General features: G+C 44.6%; 1 protein-coding gene across 1 annotated transcript in view; it reads left to right on the top strand.

Moving 5' to 3' along the window:
• The first annotated feature begins 5,088 nt into the window (after window positions 1–5,088).
• Window positions 5,089–18,403, top strand: part of CNTN4 (contactin 4) — an 886,373-nt gene continuing 873,058 nt past the window's right edge. The window contains exon 1 of the mRNA XM_084840334.1: window positions 5,089–5,602. The gene's annotated coding sequence lies outside the window, so the exon portion shown is untranslated. The remainder of the gene's footprint in view (window positions 5,603–18,403) is intronic.

The following is an 18,403-nucleotide window of genomic DNA, read 5'->3' as shown; positions in this document are numbered from 1 at the left end:
AGTCACCCTCCTTCCTTTCTCAGAAGTTTAATTTCCAAGGCAGCTGTTCTTCTAACTAGTACTGTTCATTATTTGGTTCTGACTTTATCAGATTGAAATGTCAGACTCCATGGGTGTGGCAAAATTTGGGGCCTGTGGGAGAGGTAAGACATAAATAACAGATAGCTTGGCTCTTCCATAGCATGAGGAACATGGCTATGAAATATGCATTGGAAATAAGAATACAATAGAAGATGAAGAACTGAGCAGGTCAGTAAGAACAATATGAGCAGTGACAAGTATCTATTTCTAGATTAGAAGTACCGTTTTGTGACTCCTGTGGGAAAGAGCTACCCCATAGGGTATTATTTGCAAAAGCCATTGAGTAATTATTGAAATATTAACTTCAAACCAAATGTTTAATCTTGAATTAGAAATGCATCGTTTGCAATCAGGTGTTGAAAACCATGATTAGGGTTATCAGCTGTCAACCTGGAGAGCCGAGATATCCCTTTAAAACAGGGGTGCAGAATCACTTTCAGCCTAATGGCAAAGCTTTTGGGGGAGGGGCACATTCCAATGTTGGGTGGGGCTAAAGGCAAAAGGGGCAGGGCCAAAACTACTAGCATATTTTAAGTTAAAGTCCTTACAGCCAGGAAGCCACCAAATAATCAGCAGTTGGGGAAAAGGGGTGTGGCTTTCTGGGAAACCTCAGAGGGCCCAATGTGGCCCCCAAGTATGAGGTCCTGCATCACTGCTCTAAAAATTCTAATGTAGCAAGAGAAAACGCAGGAAGTGTCTCTTCCTCTCTGCTGCTCTAAAAATCACTTCATCTAACTCCTTCCTTCACTCTTATATCAAGCAGGAGCTTAGTTTTCTCTACAATAGGAAGAAGAAGGTCTGTGCTGGCGTTCATACTGGAATGAGGTGGGATTCACAATATCTGCATATTTTCTTGCTGCTTCAGAGCCCTTATGGGGGACAGGTGGGATAAGCAGACAGCCCTAATCACGATAACCTCATAGACTCCATAGACTAAAACGTGCAGAGTGTCAACGGTCACCATAGATTAGCAAAGTTTTTGAGACTGGATACCTAAGGAAGTCAGACAGTATTGTGCCAGTCAAAATAAGTACAGTTGGCAGCTTATTCTCCAAGTAGGTAGAAATGAGGTTCACAAATACAATGTGTATAGATAATCTTAAAAGGGGGGGGGGACTGTGCATATTAGAGCAATGGAAGGTGTAGAGAAGTACTTTCTAAATGATCAATTACAAATGTTTGATGGGAGGGGAACCACATCTCAGTGGTATACAAAATGCTTTACATGTATAATGTCTCAGTTCATGCTACCATCTCCTGTTTAAAGGCTTTTTGGTAGCCATGAAATACTTTTGCCTGAGACTCTGAAAAGCTTCTCCCAACTAGGTTAAACAGTCAAGGGCTGGGTGGACCATTAGCATCAAGCAACTTCTTACATTTTAACTTAGTTAAGTAGTAACTAATAGTAACCAGCCAGCATGGCCAGCAGGACTTTTTTTCTGTCTAAACATGCATAGGATTGCAGCCTTATTCAGAAAACTAAAAGGCTACTTGACAAGAAACACGGAGGATGAGGAAGAATGGAAGCTAGTGGGATCTTTCAGGTAGTGTGAAGTCGATAGAAGTTGCTGGAACTGCCTTGGAGTACGGGAAGATTGGCTTTGGAGGTGGTTCCTTGGATTGAGAGCAGCTTTCCCCAACCTGGCACTCTCCAGATATTTTGGACTTCAACTCCAATCAATCCCAGCCAGCAGATCCAGTGGTCAGGGGTCCTGGGAGTTTTAGTCCAAAACACCAGGTTGAGGAAGGCTGAGGAAGAGCATTCAGATAAATAAGGTGGCAGGCAAGAAGAAGAAGGAAAAATAAGAGATAGAATTTTCAAAGTAAGAAAGATTTCAGATTAATAATATAGGGATGTACGAAATGCTTACCTGGCTCCGTTCCGGGGCATCCACAGTGAGGTGGGGGACTCTGTCCCTCCCCCCGGAATCCACCTTGGCCGGCTCCGCTCAGCGGCAACTCCGCGGCGCCACCGGCCGGGGCCAGCTGCAGCCGGAATTCCGACCGCCGTCGGGCTGCTGTGGCCACTATGCCGGCCGCCATTTGTGCGGCTGCTAAGCCGTGATAGGCTACGTAAATACTTACATAGCCTATTACGGCAAAGAGCAGGGGCACAAATGGCATAGCAGATGCCATTTACGCCACTGCTCTTTGCCGTTATAGGCTATGTAAGTATTTATGTAGCCTATCACGAAGAAAGGCAGCCATGCAAATGGCAGCCACAGCAGCCCGGCAGCAGCTGGGAAACCAGCCAGAGCTGCCGCCGTCAGGTGCGCTCCCTCCCGGGGGGATTCCACAGGGTGGCGGGGGGAGGCCATTCCACCACAGATTCCGGGGGGGGGGCGGATTCTTAAGAATCCGGCCTCACTGGAGTCGATGGCGGAATTCTCTGACATCCCTTGATTAACAACAACAACAACAACAACAACCCAGTCCCATAATTTTTTTTGTAAGTCTGACATTCTAGTTTAGAAATACTAGTTATTAACAGTGGTAGTGTTTTGATATATTCTTCCTGTTTCAAGAGATGCATTGAAAGTAGGTTTGTCAACAGGCTTTAACTTGGGAGGGACTATAGCGTAATGGTAAAATGCAAGCGTTGCCTGCAGAAAGTTCCAGATTCAATCCCTGGTATCTCGTTAAAAAGCTCAGATAGCAGATAATCTGCCTGAGCCCCTGGAGAGCTGCTGCTTGTCAGAGTAGACAATATTGTTCTAGGAGAAATAGGCTGACCTGGTAAGGCAGCTTCCTAGATTACATGTAGCTACTTCTCTCTCTGCAGAATAATCATTACCCTTCCTGCCATCACATCAGGTTCTTGGTGGAAAGGTGTCCAAGGCAAAGGGTGCATGTAATGACAATAACTCAAAGCAGGACTCAAAACATTCTGGTACCTGGAGAAGAACTTGCTACCCAAATTGTTTGAACTTTTAGGAAGGCAGTAGACACACTTCTCTCTCTTTCTTCACCAGTCATCTCTCTACCCTTGCCCCGTGTCTACCTCTTCCCGCTTCACTCTCTCTTCCTCCCTTCTAGAGGAAAATTTCTACCATCCCAAGCAAAGAACTTTGTATTGACAGCAATGGAAGGTTTTCTTTTAAGCTTAATTGCCACAATGGGAGTAGGGCATTGGTGGGGGGTGGGGGGGGGAACAGCTATGACCCTCTTGGAAATCCCCACCTGCATGGCAATTAAGCTGAGAAAAAAAAAATCTCATTGGCATAAATGAAAGGCCTCCTCCCAAAGCTTAATTGACATGCTGTAGGGATTGGGGGTTTACACCATGGGTTAATCCATGGTTAATTCACCATGGGTGCAATCCCCTTTGAAAATTGCCTCCTGGATGGTGGTTAAGATAAGGGACAAATCATGTCCATTGGCACGAATGGGCATTCAGCGCTCTGGGAAATAGATTCGGCCCATGTTCCAGGCTACGGAGAGACCTCAGCAACATGCCTGCGGTGGTTCCAACCACCATCTTCCCTCACTTGCTTGCCTGTGCTCTTCCTTTATGCCAGGGCTGGGGAACCTGTGGCGCTCCAGATGTTGATGAACAGGTACTCCCATTATGGCTGGCCAGGCTGCCTGGGACTGATGGGAAATGGAGTCTGGGGGGCCATGGTTGCCCCAGCTCTTGTTCTAGGCAGTGTGGCACTGGTAAGTAGGCCCAGTGAGCCTCGCCTTCTCTGCTGTGCCAGTGTGAGTGTCGTGAATCTGTGGCAACACCGGCTACTCCTCATTCACTTGCGCTCACTCTGCTGCCCAAAGAAAACTTCCTCCCAGAGGGCGGTAGGCAGGCGAGCGATTGGAGGCAGTAGCAGCTCCTCTTGCGACTGCCATTCTTTTGCTTGCAAGGAGGAGTCACCCTGAGCTGCCTGTCTTCTGAATCTGGGTGGGAGAAGGAGGAGCGATTACTGTGAAACAGGTGTCAGCATGGGAGGAAGGTGGCCCTTCACAAGAAATTGCTGGCCCAGAGTTGGGCTTGTCCCGCCCCCCATCCCAGCGAGGGGGGTCCAGGCATATGCACAATCCATTCCCACCCTATGAAACTCTCAGGGTCAAAACAGGCATTACTTAAAATCAGTGCAGGCTGGTGACTCCGATTGAGGTGGGGCTGTGATTCCATTTTGGGTTTCAGTCAAAACCAGCCAGAACTCTGCAGGATCTATCGAAATTGTTGAACCCATTTTAGGGATAGGTTTCAGGCCCTTGGATCGCTCCCACAGAGGACTGGCTATTTCTGACTGAAACACAGAATGGATTTGCAGCCCCACCGAAATCAGAGCCACCAGCTTCCACTGCTTTAAATGCATCTATGTCTCTCACCCCCCTTTTTACTCTTAGGGCTCCTTCACACCGGGCTTTTATCCTGCGATTGATATTGCTCCTTCACGGAAGTTTGCAGGCTCTTTACATGACGCTGTGACCCTCCTGCACTAAATGCCCCGTTTTCCCGTTTTTAAATAGCTAATGGGCTATCAAATTACCTCGTTGTGTTCAGCTTCAGTTTCCTCCGTCAGAAGAGTTAAAGCGGCAAGATCAGTGACAGATAATGGAAGACTCAGATGCGGGGGGGCGGAAAGAAAGAGAGCACATGCAAAGGGAGTCGGTGGTGATCCTGCATTTAAAACGGAAGCAGAAGCCCCGTTTTAAATGCAGGATTTTAGGCTGGTGTAGAAATGCCCTTCGAGTAGGTGCATTGTCCCTAACCCGGATCTCAAAGCACCCCGACCCCCGCAGTAGGGTCCAGATCCAGATCGGAGCGGTTGTGCCTGGAAAAAACATAAAAATGGGCGGAGGGGAGGGTGCAAAACACGCAGCTGCTAAACACGGATTTAAAGTAACGCCTGCCTGCTTCGGCCTGCGCGAACGCCCGTTTTGGCTACGCGGGCCAGTCTCTCCCCAGATGGGCCGCGGCCGGGGGGTGCCCGCGCCCGCACACGGTTTAGCCACGCCCCGAGGAATCCCTCCCCGCTAAAAGGGACCCGGGCGGGTCTTCCTCGCTTCGCCCAATCTCTGTTGCAAGGCGAGCGAGGGAGGGAAAGAAGAAAGGAACGGGGTTGGGGAGGAGAGAAGGAAGAAGCGGGGAAGGCGGGGTTAACGCCGAAGCAGCTCGCGGAGTTGGCAGGCGCGTTTCTGCCTCTCCGGTCCTTTCGCGGAGTCTTCGCTCTCGCCCTCTTTCTCCCCTGCCCTCTCCGCCCCGCTGGCATCCGAGGCGAGGACCCGGGAGGGCGGCGTTCGCTCAAGGCCCCCCCCCGCCGCCGCCCCCGCCCCACCTCTGGCATTCCGGCGGGGCTTCGCAAGCAGCCCTCGAGGCTCGCGGCACACCTCGGGGGAGGCAGGACTCGAGCGAAGCGGAGCCAACCTAAGCAACGCGGGCGAGCGAGCAGCCCCGGCGCCTCGGCACACCAGTGGCGGCGGCTGCCGCCTGCCTGCCTGCCTGCCCGGCTGGCTCGCCTGCGTCCTGGGAATCTGCCTGCATCAGCTCGGAGGAGTCTCTTGGCGGCTTCCGCCCGTCAAGGTAAGGCTCGGGGTTGGTTGCGCGTCCCGGAGTGCTGTGCCGTGTTTGGGGCGGGGGGGAGAAAAGAGCGGGAAAGAGGCAGGCGTGTGTGTTCTTGCCTCTCCTGTGGTGGGGGCCGCTGCTGCCCCTGTAGGTTAGGAGGAAGCGCTCCCACCCAAAAAGAGGGGAGAGACGCTGCCTCAGAGGAACCCGCGCTTCAGTCGTAAGCAGCCCCTGCGCCGCTTGGATCCCACCCGGCTTGCCTTCTCATCTCCCCGTCTTCGGCACAGCGCCGTCGCTACATCCAGCGCGCGCGCGCTCTCGCTCTCTCAGCTTGGGCATGCTTTCGGACACCCCCCCCCTCTCTCTCACTCTCTCTCCCCCCCCCCCCCCCGTTTCTGCATGCATATTTTGACTCCGGGATTTTGGACTCCTTCCACCCAGTCAATAAGTTTATTTGTGGCGCACACGGAGCCTGACGGTTCTTCTTAGCTGCTTGTTGTCTCGTGGAGGCTGATGGTTCCGAACTGTCCGCTGGGTTTTGCAGTGTGCCTGCAGCACTTTGACGGTGGTCGGGTGTGTGTGTGTGTGTGTGTGCGTGTGTGTGTGTGTGTGCGCGCGCACATCCCCCAGCCCTTCCCGCTAATCGCTCGCCGTGATTTGCCTCTTAAAGCTACAAACATCCCCCAGGCGCTTACTCCAGAATAATTGCCTGTCGTTTCCACGCGCTGCTCTGGAGTAAGGCTCCCATCCTGTGCTTTGCTTGGGCATAAGCAGTTCGCTGAACTCGGACCTACTTCTGAGTAAGCATGGGCAGGATCGGGCTGTGGAGGAGGGAGGGATGGCAGAGTTTGCCACCCATACAGACTTTGCATAAAGAGCTCGAGAGTGCTTTGGTACGGTGGCGCAGGGCTGCTTCCTGATAGATTTTCCTACAGAAATGGATAGGATTATGATATGTGACATTGCAGTCCTCCCCACCCCTATAAAAATGGGGGGACGGGAGCAGCTGGGAACAAATGGATGGGCATCTGACTCGATCTGCCTTCCTGTGTATCTTCTCTACAGTTCCCACTCAAGGTTTACCCAGAGGAGTCCAGATATGGAGATTATAACTTTGCTAGATAGCAGTTATCTTTCCTAGTCACCTTTGCAATAAAGCCGAGATGGTAAGGGAAAGGCGATATGCATCATCCTCTCGTTTTTGCTTATAACAAATAGGATGAGCTAAAAGGAGAGAGGCTGGGCAGCAATGTGGTGGATCCTGAGATAAACAGACATTTGGTATTGCCTGAGCTCTTATGGAAAGGCTTGGGCCAGAGATGTTCGCTCATGTCCCTTGAAGCAAAAAAGCGAACCGATATTTTGCGGAACATGCTGCAAGTTAACAGCAACCACCCCCCACCCCTCCGAATGTCAGAGGCAAGGAGTTGGCTTTATTTTTCTTGAGCTTTGCAAATTGAAAGGGCACGATTGAGTTTAATTGTATGCAGGTTGACACTACCCTAGGAAAGGGGGCAAGAAAACAAGTCATACAGGGTGTGTGTGTGTGCGCGCGCGTGTGCAGGTGTGTGTGTGCGTGTGTGTGTGTGCGCACCTGTATGTCCGTGTATGTACATGAAAGTGTACAGCTATCTGATTATCCCATGTAAATGCTCGAGCAACTTTTGCTGGATGCAAACAAGTGTTACTTTAACTGCATTTAAAATTCTGTCTTCCCAAGGGTAGTTGTTATTGTTCTATGTTGCGAACAACATAATGCAGCATGTTGTGTTACTTATCCCAGACAGAAATGGCTTACTCGCTAAACTACAAATGAAACGGTGCTGCTTGCATAACAAGTAGGACTAGTTAACACCTTACATACTGATTTTCATTTAATGTAAATGAAAGCACAGCAACGGTTGCTGCAATTCATTGTGTTTTGTAGGCAAGGATACATTACAATCAGAGTGACGTTACATTCTGAAAACATGAAAATATATTTCTCATGTTCCTTCTTTCCTACACACTTTCACATTAAGCTTGCTTTTTGTATTTTGTAAGCAGTCTGCGTAAAACTAGACATTTTATGAAGTTGTTGTACGTTTTGTTTTTAAATTATTGAAACATCTTAATGAAATAATTATTTTTGGCAAAATAAATTTTGCTATCGTAAGTACTAGGTTGAGTGTGTAGTGCAACCTATTAAACAGTTCATTCACACTCTAAATTGGAAATAAGTCCAACTAATTTCATTGGGATCAACTTTTCAAGTAAGAGTGAAGATGGACAGTCATTCTGAAGTGTGGAATGGAAGTGGTTTCAAAGCACATTTTTTGGATTCTTAGGCGTTTGTTTCCGTCACACTTCTTAAGGTTGTACTTCGGAATGTCTGTCATCTCCCTAATTGTGCTTTAGTCAATTTAGCTTGACCTTTTTCTGGTTTCATGGATATACATTACACAACTGTTTTTGGCAATAGCTGGAGCACTCTTGGCATGTCACCATTCGTATTAATGCCTGTCATTAGGGGTTAGATGATCAGTTGTTAGTGCAGGGTGGGTTTTTTTAAAAAAAAAATACAGTAGCAATTGCTGTGGTATGCATGAGAATATTTCTATAATCGGAGCTGCTTTCACACTACAGCTGGTAAGGGAATAGTGCTGATAAACAACCAATCAACAAGGCTTACTTAACATTAGAGTTATTACATTGGAGTGGTATTATAGCTGTCGTTTTAACCACAGTTCACTGGAAGCAAGTTCCATTGAAATCAGTGGTATTTCACCAAATATGTTTGTCTAAGTAGTTACTGCCACTTGTGGAAGCATAACATACCTACACCTTCCCATGTATATATACACTGTCCTAAATCACAGATGCTGCTCTCCTTAACCTGTGGTGAAATTGGGTCAGGTGCAAATGGATGGTAAATTGCAGGGCATAGTTATAAGCTATTAAAACCGTTTAGATGATAAAAAGTTGTCAGTAGTAAACAGGCCAGTGCAGTGTGTTGTCAAACTTGTGCTGTCAAAATTCCACATGAAGCATTTGCTCCGTTCTGGAATGAATAGCTGTACTGGATCATTAATCCATTATCTGTGTCCATATTCAGATGCTTTACTTGAAGTTTTAACATTGCAGATTATGAAACTTGGTTCCATTTTGCAGATTTTGTTATGTATATCCAAACTTGATATTCATTTGGCATGGATACCCTGATCAAATTTGCTAATAGCTGCTTATTTCTTCATGTCTCTTCTCCCCCCCCCCATATAACAGTATAGCATATTGTCCTATAAAAACATGTCTTTTTAGTTTTTATTAGGATTTTCCTAATTGTAAGCTTTTCAGCTTTAAATGCAGTGTTCTTAATTTTCATAAATATATATTCTAACTAAAGTGCATAAGAGCTGCTCTACTTGACTAGACCAAAGATCTGTCTAGACCAAAGTGTTGTTCCTGAAGTGGCCGAACATGCCTCCAGGAAGCCCTTTCTTTCAGTAGACAATAATTCTCTTCTTTTACAGCATGTGGCGTCTGTCTGAGTGTGTGCTAATATTCTGCCTCCACCCTTTAAGCATTTAATAGGATAATGGAAGACCTGATCCTTAGCCAATGAAACTGCTCCTGTTGACTTTGCCATGGCCTAAGAACTGAAATACATAGGAAGCCTTCGAGTTCTATGCTTGCAAGATGGACAAAATTATCTTCTGGCTTGCTCGATTATGGTAAATAATGTATTGCTGATGGCTTAAAATAGTTGGAAGAAATGCTTGCTAGCACACTGTTCTCCAGCTTTTGCAGGCCTCTGGCTAACTATATTGAGCAAGTCCCTTCAGGCCTTGGGCAAGACTATTGAGCAAAAATCCCTCATAGCAGCAGTGTGTCTGTTTAAAATACCGCTCAAAAGAAACTTATAAATTCTGGAAGGTAAAAAGAGTGAGGTCACCAGAGTAACATACAGATAAGTTTCCAAGACTTAGTTCTTCTTCAAAAGCCCAGGACAGTAGGAAAATCCCTTCATCCTAGGTTATGAAATGATTTATGATTTCAAATTTTGAATTCAAATTTCAGTTCAAAGTAACTTCTGGTTAATAACTTCAAGTTTAATTCCAAAATAATATGATTAGAGTGCACAATATTTTTTCCTGTAGGAATTGGTTACCATTTTTGCTAACACTGGTTATCTTTAAATAAATCTGGAGGCTTGATACTAAGCTCTTTAAAATTCTACATTTTTCATCACCCAAGTTAGACTTAATTTCACTGGCTTATTTCATCGTGTTAAAGAGTTTAAACCATTCTGTGATGACTGAGGACTGTGCAATCATTAAATGGAAATGCAGCTTGATTTTAATACATGGGCCCTTTACTTTACATCAGTGCATGGAAATGCATCATATTGTACAGAAATGAAGAAATGTGAAGGACAAAAGGTCATCAGTGCTAGAATTGCATACCCTTCTGCCCAATACAATATTTATTTATTTATTTATTACATTTCTATACCTCCCACTAGCCAAAACTAATTGCTAGTACTACTTACTATTCATACCACATCTCTAATATACAGTGTGCTTTACAGAGCAATCCTATGGCCCCTAGACAGTGCTCCAGCCTGGGAGCTGGGGATCTGTGCTGCTTTCCCCCTTTCCCCTTGCAGCTGGCATGGAGCGAACCTCTCCAGCTGCCTCTCTCAGGTGGAAAAGCAACCTTGGAGAGGGGGTAGAGGGGGCATTCTTGTGGGTGGGGAGGGGAAGAGACTGAAGAGGCTGGGATATGACCTATCCTGAGGCCTGTCCAGCCCCCCTCCCCCTCCCCCTCCCCCCCGCCCTCCTCTCCCCCCCTCCGACACAACTGAGCTAACTAAAATGCAGAGTGGGAGGGGCACCTCCACCACACCTCCTGCTTGGTACTGGATGCTCGTAAGTCTCTGAGTTTGGAGACTTAGGAGCATCAAGCATGGATGTAATAGGATTGTGTCCTTTTTTTTTTTTCTCTTGGCCCTATCAATAATCTTTGGAAGTAGGTACTGTATGCCCATTTTACAAAAGGGGGGGGGCTGTGTCAAAGCCACAAGATAGAAATGATTCAGACTCAAATTTTACAGATCTAATCCAACTGTATAATCTGGTTTACTGAACTGACACTTGTTTACTGTTGATGGTTGAATTTGTTTATACAAATTTAACTTTGTTCAAATGTACTTGCTGTGTTAAATGTATGTTTTGCTGTATATATAATACATGGGGCCAAAGACAAGGTTAAAATTAATGTTGCTATGCAAGTCATTCTGTAGTCACGATTATGCTGTCACAAGACAGTGAAAATACTGTATTAATCGGATTTGGGAGATCTCCTGAGCAGTTTTTAAAATAGAGTCAGGTTAATGTTCTCTGACTCCATTAACTAGGGTTAAAATGGCATGTATACCAAAAACTGACACTTTAGCTCCTGTTGCCCAAGACAATTAATAAGCATTAGATACAAATAAATCTGTTGACCCACCAAGTTGGCTTCATCCCACCTCATGCCAAGAACAGTTCCATCTAGAGGTGTTAAGAATATGTCTTGCTGCATCTCTGGGCGAGGCTTGAGTTATCACTCCTTTTGTCATAACTGTTATGGGTGTTTCCAGCCTTCCTTCTGGAAGCAGAAATTGTAATGCACAATTTTTGTTCTGTACCTTTTAAGTGCAAGGAGAAAGCAGGGTTCAAGTCTCTATGTCATGTCCTTGCTGGACCAAAATGTCTGCAATTGGTAACTCATCTTCTGTACATCCACAGAGAGCGTGGCCACAGTTTCTTTTCCTGTAGCTAATTGTTTTGTCTGGTCTTCATTTGGAGCCTGTCTCTGCCAGTTGTCCGGTGGGTAATGTCAGTCCATTGCTGTATCTGCCTATCCTCTTTTAGCTGGGCAGGTAAGAGTTTAACTTTTGTGTCTGTGTCATCGGCTTTGGAAGCTTTTTGCTAAAACTCAAGGTCTGTAAGATTACCTGCCTAGGGTATGTTTCAGTAAGCTGTATATCTTTTGCTTTCTGTGTATGTGTGCCCCAATTCTGTTAATTCTGTTCCGCAGTAAAGCCACCCTTACAGTTAAGATATAGGCATACAGTTAAGATGTAGGCTTCCACTCGCACAGAGGTTTTGCAAGTAGAAACTGTATATGCAACAGCACTTTCTCACTTTCCCCTTCCCACTGTATGTCCCTGCACCCTCTCCAAAGCTTCTTCTGAGGGTTGCGGAGACTCAGGAAAAGTCTGCTGCAATAATTGCAGTTGGAAGGGAAACGAGAGAAAATTGGATGAAGCTAGTTTGGTCTAGCAGGAACATTTCCCCATCATTCCTGTAAAGTTGTTGGATTTGATGTCACTTAGGAGGGTTTGGGTTGTTGGCTTACACGAATGTTTAAAGAAAAGGGCTGTAGCTCAGAGTACATGCTTTGCGTGAAGAAGGTCCCAAATTCTTGGATGTGTGCTCTTTGTGGGGGTGGGTGTTTGGGGTATAATTTTGTAGGTACTTGCAGTATGGTGTGTGTGTTTTGGGAAAAATTGATTTTGGGATGATCTTCCTATTAAGTTGGATTCAAGGGAGTATTTTTTTTTTATTTGAGGGTCAGACCCCACCTCTGCCTTGTACTTAGATTTTTGAGTAAGTACAAGTTTGTGTCTTCTGTGAAATGGGTGTTTGGATCTGGTCCTGCCCACCATAATATCTAGTTGGTGAATGGGCAAGCATGTCATGGCAGCCGTTTTGTGATGGACCTCAACAGTTTCTCAAAAAATTCAAAATATGTCCATTAGTTTGGAACCCTTGCGCTAGTCTGAACATGAAGATGCCTATGAATTATGCACACTTTGGGTATGTCTGACCTTCCCAGATTTGTTAGGTGGTAGCAGCCTATATTTTACCATGTCATAAGAGCCTTTAGAAGTCACCTGATTTTTTTTTTTAATAATTGGTGTGAAAACAGAAATTTTCCTGACTTTGCAGTGGTACACTGAGAACTATCAGGAGAGAAGAGAATGCTGGGAAGCAAGAAGAAAATAGACTCACTACAGATGGTAGGCAGAGTGAATTTTGATGAGAGAAAAGCAGGGAGATGGGCAAAAGAGGGCTCAAAGATGGGCCCACTTGCTTGTAAGCACTAAGCCTCTGAGATTTTAGCATTATCTTCATGCTTCACGTTCACCAAAATCATATCGCCAGTACCACTTTCTGGAAGTTCCTGCTCCAGACTTCAGTAAAGGTTTGGCTTTTTGAGTATCCACCCCCCGCCCCCGAAAGTATGCATACTAGGGAGAGGGCTGGACTTTGATGTCCACATTTGTGTGTTTTACATGGGGGACATTGAAACATATTATTTTGGCATCTTCCTTCCTCCCTACCCAAAGCTTTGTAGTCTAAGGGCTAAACTGGACATTATGTGGAAGATGGAAACATTTATATATTTATATTTATGTATGTATTATATTTTTAATCCATCCAATAACCAATGTTCTCTGGGAATATTACAAGCAGTTAAAGACTAAAATGCCACATGAACAGTTAAAAATATGAAGTACAATACAAATATTTAAAAGAATAAAAGACAACACAATTAATAAAAATGCAATAAACGCCGCCTGAATTTTATATGTACCTAGAAGCAGCCATTGGAGCTTGCCAGTTTGAGTGGAAGAGCTGTGGGATATTTGCTCCCAATTTCCTCATCTCAAGCTGTTTTTTCTTGTTGTAAGGAGAAAAGGTGTGGGATCCCCATATCTTTCTCCCCATAGGAGGGCAGCGCCTTGGGAGGGGCTGATTTAGAGCAGATGGAAAGAAGGAAAGAATTAAGCAGCGACTTCCTTTTGCTGTTGTACCGCTAATTTGCAATGGAAAACAACAGGAACACTACTCCACATCTTTAATGTTTGGCTATAAAGCGGTAGAGTCCAGGGAAGGACTCTTATCGTGTAATTTTTTCCTAAACATATAGCATAGCTTTATACTGCTCCCATGCCTTTTTATTGCACGGCTCATTTGTATAACTTCAGTCTTTATCAATTCTCAGTGCTGTAATACAAGCTAATTTCCCATAATGAACGATTACACTTCAAGTGAAATAGAGATTTGTGAAGTATAAAGATAAGCCTTCTGGTTTCCTGCTTGTTTTGTTTTAAACTTACGAAGTCAGAGGAAGAACCAGGAGTTCCTTTCTTAGAAAAGCTGAGGAAAACTTGGTAGGGAAGTTCCTGTGAGGCTAGAGATTCTGTTGTTCTGGTGTTATAAATATATATATATATGTGTGTGTGTGTGTGTGTGTGTTTTATAAGACTAACAATATTCCTAGAGGTATTTGAAAATATCCCCTGGAAATACTGGAATTATTGTCTACCTTGGGCATCACTCATGCATCAGATGTCTCCATAATCATGAATATCAGCAAGCAAGAGGAAGCAAATGAAATCTACTAATGCTTGGTTTTGACTGTAATTTAGTCTAACTGCAAAGAGTATGAGCTTTGGGCATTCTTATCTGTAGAGGTAAATAGAAATGTAAACATAAATATATGCCACTGGTGGCTCATCGAATTGATTATCAGCTCAGTTATTTGTAGCTACTGTCTAATTCACCTAAATATGTAATGTACTGATACTTTAATAACTTCTTATCACCTATAAATCACTTTTTATCAACTACATACTTTTGCCCTAAAGAAAACATGCACCGTTCGTCCTCATGACTCTTCCCTTTGAGTCCTCTACAGTTCATTTGTATATTTCTTAAAATGTTGGTGACTAAAAGAGGATGCAGCAATTCAGCTGAGATTAACCAGTGCAAAATTGAATGATGCTATCTTTTCTCTGTCACTTATTTTTCTTCATTTTATTTCATTTTATACTTTCTAGTCCTTTATTCTAACTATTCAAGGTAATATTGAGTCATGTCCTCTGTAGTTTCTCCAATTTCTTTCCATTGTTTTTCTTGTTAGCAAGTTTGACCATACTCACTGTTTTCTCTAAGCCAGAGTAGGGAACATGTAGCCCTCCAGGTGTGTTAGACTACACCTCCCATCAGTCCTGATAATTGATCAGGCTGGCTTTTGGTAATGGGGGCTGGAGTAGTCCAACAGCATCTGGAGAGCCAGAAGTTCCCTTCTTCTGCTGTAAGCCATTAAAGGAGATACAAAATGGAAATGGCCGAGCTCTTCTGAATTTTGTGTTTGGTTCAATCTTATCCTATTTTAACAATGAATCATTGCTTACTTTTCTTAAATTACAACAATGTGCTTTAATGTAATCAGTCCATGTACTTCTAGAAAGGCCATACAAGACACTGGGATATATCAACTGTGAGTGTTACCTAGAATGACAGTTCATTTTCACACTGGGACATGGTAGAGAGGAAAGAGGCTTATGGCTGGTAAAGATTACTTACACACTGTATTTACTTTACAGGCAGTTTTGTAATAACTCATTTGGTTTGTAAATAAATGCAAACCTTATTCTTAAAAAAAAAAAAATACTACCATCCACTCTGAAATGATAGTTTTTGAAATCAAAAGAACAAAACATAACCTGTGCCACAAAAGCTCTACTACCATTTTCAGTTTCTTTCATGTATTTGTGGTTTATTCTTTATGTTTAGTCTATCAGTTTTTGACACTAAACATTTGTACACAACCTGAAAAGAATGTCATTTTAGAACTGATGGTATGATAAAGCCACAACAAACCTCGCCCAAGGTTTACTACACCATTCTTCAGAGCTTACAAAATGAATAAACATCACAGGATTGATTGTCCATTTAAAAATTAGAGTCCGGTTTTCTCCTGTTTGTCCACCGGTACTTACCCTTATTGTATGAGGCCATACCTTCAGTCTGAAATGGTTCAACCCAGATGTTTGCTATCTCAGTGAAATTAGGACTTTAAGTCAAAACAGAAATTACTTTAGATAGGTGCCTAGCAAATATGTCTTTCATTTTTGCTCTACGGTAGTGCAGGGCCCTGATCCAGATAGGGACCCTAGCATACTAGGGGTAGGAGAGCTTTTATAATCAAGATTGGGGGCCCTGTGCCTACGCTATAGAGTAAAAATGAAACGAAGACATAATTGCTAGAGGCACATTTAAAGTAATGTCTGGGGTGTTAGAGAAAGCTGCTAAAACATAGTACGGTGCATGGCAAAATGCCAGCTGCAGTGCCATAATTGCCACCTAGGGATCTCCCAGTTTATGTCAGGGCTTGGTAACCAAAAGTTATTTCTACTAGTTAGCAAGAATATAGCAAATACGCCCCTGTCAAATATGACTCCCCAGCCCTGTATTCGGATGATGATTCCATGGAGGCCTCCCAGCACAGCACAGCACCCCGCCCCCTTTTTCTCCCCCCTGGGTTTCCAATGCCACCTTTGTCGATATGAGTCCTGGGAGTGAGTTGCACTTTTATATACATTTTGTATTGCTCACTGGCAAGGCCTGGTTTCTACATGCGCAGACAGCTGCTTTGTACAACAATAAAGCACCCTTTGCTGCTCCATTGACTTGGGGGGGGGGCTCTGCTGGGGGCCTGGGGAGGGGCATGGTGCCAAGAGATGTGCTTTCCTTCCTCTGCAACTGGGGGCATGCTAGGGGGCAGGACCAGAAGCAGCCAGATGTTCTGCATCTCTGCACTGTGGCACTGTGGGGGAGCTTGGCGGGGGGCTGGGGAACTATGTTCAGTGCGACAATGCCAGAACCGAAGCTGCGTTTTCAGCTCGCAAGTGGGAGCCATCGGATGTGCAGCTTGCACATTGGGGTGGCAGATGGGGCGGGATTAGTGGTGGTGGAGTAGGCCCACCCCCCGTGCACCATGGACCAATGGGGAGGCGGTGGCTGCCATGCCAGCTTCATGATGGTAATTTGTGGCCAGTTCTGCTGCATGGGCTGCTGGGATGCGTGGTGGAGTGGCCAGGAGGACGGCAGTGTTTAGTGGTGCAGAGGGTGGTTGGCAGAACCGCACTGTGGACCATGGTTTCCTGATTGCAGGTTGAAGCATGTGGCGTGGTTATCTTACCCGCCCTCTCCTTCGCATCTGAGCATAGGGCTCAGATGACAGCTAAACTTTGGATAATCTAAGGCTGCTTGTGATCGCCGCCTTGCAGCTGAACTGGAGGAGGACAGGGGAGCATGTGAGGCCAGAAGGAGGCTACGTTCATTCTCATAATGCTAAAACGTGATTTAGTGTTGCTTCCAAACACAGCCACAGTCCTTCTGTCTTTTCCTAAGGAAGGCTGCTTCAAATTTCTCTATACCATCTCCATCTTTCATGTTTGCAATGACAAACACATCAGATTTAAATCTAGTTGTTGACCGAGGGTAGTACACTTAACATTTCCCCCTATACTTTACAGATTAAAATATCGGTGGAATCTATTGGCTGCTTGGAGGTTTTCTTTAGGGTTCTTCTTAATAAAAAAATTATATTGAGTCTCTTTTCCTTAATCAGCCTCCGGAGGAAAAAAAGGGAGCTGATGTGGAAAGTAGGGATGAAAGAGAGAGAAATACCAGTTACAACCAGGGCCGGCCCTAGGATAAATAACACTCTGGGCAAGGAGTGGCTTTGGTGCAGGTGTGATGTCAATGTCATCAAGAATGACATTGCTCAAAACCTTGATCTCTCAGCCACCGTGCTACAGTTCGCACAAGCCAACGTTCGAAAAGGCACATTCTGAGCAGTGGCAATGCACTATGCAACACAGCAGAACTATCACAAGGATATTTATAATATTTTTTGTTTTGTAGCAGTTTCTGTCTTTTGGTAAGCATTCTTTATTTTAGAATATCCATTATTTTATCTTTTAAAAATAAAGAAAAGTTAAAGATAAAAATGGTATTCATCTGACCCATTACAGCATACGGCTTGATTATTTATATAGTTCTTATAGTGTTTACAGTGTTTCAAGTTCTAAATGCTCAGTAACATTGCCTCAAAGTAAACCTGTATTCCACCGATTTTTGCCTAGCGCAAATGACATCAAATTGGAAATGGAAAAGAAACATATTTTAAAGCTAATTGAAGGAAGATCATTTTTGTAGTTAGTACCTGAACAACCTGTAAAACCTTGAAAGAAAGGTTACAGATACTTGCTTTTTGCCACCCTAGCTCACTTCAGACAGTACTTGAAAAAACAGAGCCACTGAGCTCAGCTTGGAGCACCCCTCAGCTTGGCCCCCCAGGCGACCGTCCAGCTTGCCCACCCCTAAGGCCAGTCCTGCTTATAACTGGGAATAGAGAAGGACTCTGCAGAAGTGGATACACTGAAGGAAGCAGGCACTAAATGAACTGAAAAAAAGTAAAGGGAGGTTTGAAATAGCCGCTGCCTTCTCCAGTTCAGTCAGGAACGCAGGGATGGGCAGGGCAGGATTAAAGATAAGATGCAGTAGTGGGAGTCTACTCTTGCAGTGAACTTAGGTGCTTAATGCCGGAAGTAAAGAAAAAAGGCAAGACACATGGCTTCTCCTCACTGCTCAGCAGAACTGGAGTTAAAAGGAGGACAAGGAGATTGCAGAGAAGCTGAATGAATTATTTTCATCCGTCTTCACTGCAGAAGATATAGGACAGATGATGTTTTCAGGAAGGGAAGCTGAAGAACTGAGGCAAATAGTGGTGACAAAAGAGGAAGTTCCCAACCTCATTGATAAACTAAACAAATAAATCATCGGGCCTAGATGGTATCCATCCTAGAGTTCTCAAAGAACTCAAATATGAAATTGCAGATCTTCTAAGCAAAATATACAACATGTCCCTAAGATCAGCCTCTGTACCTGAGGACTGAAAGTCAACCAATGTAACACTAATTTTAAAAAAGGGATC

This window comes from Heloderma suspectum, chromosome 2 (assembly GCF_057233095.1).
Source record: "Heloderma suspectum isolate Gila_16-S chromosome 2, 16-S_ref, whole genome shotgun sequence".
NCBI classification, from domain to species: domain Eukaryota; kingdom Metazoa; phylum Chordata; class Lepidosauria; order Squamata; family Helodermatidae; genus Heloderma; species Heloderma suspectum.
The sequence above is the reverse complement of the archived record's forward strand: the minus strand, read 5'-3'. Positions and strand labels throughout refer to the sequence as shown.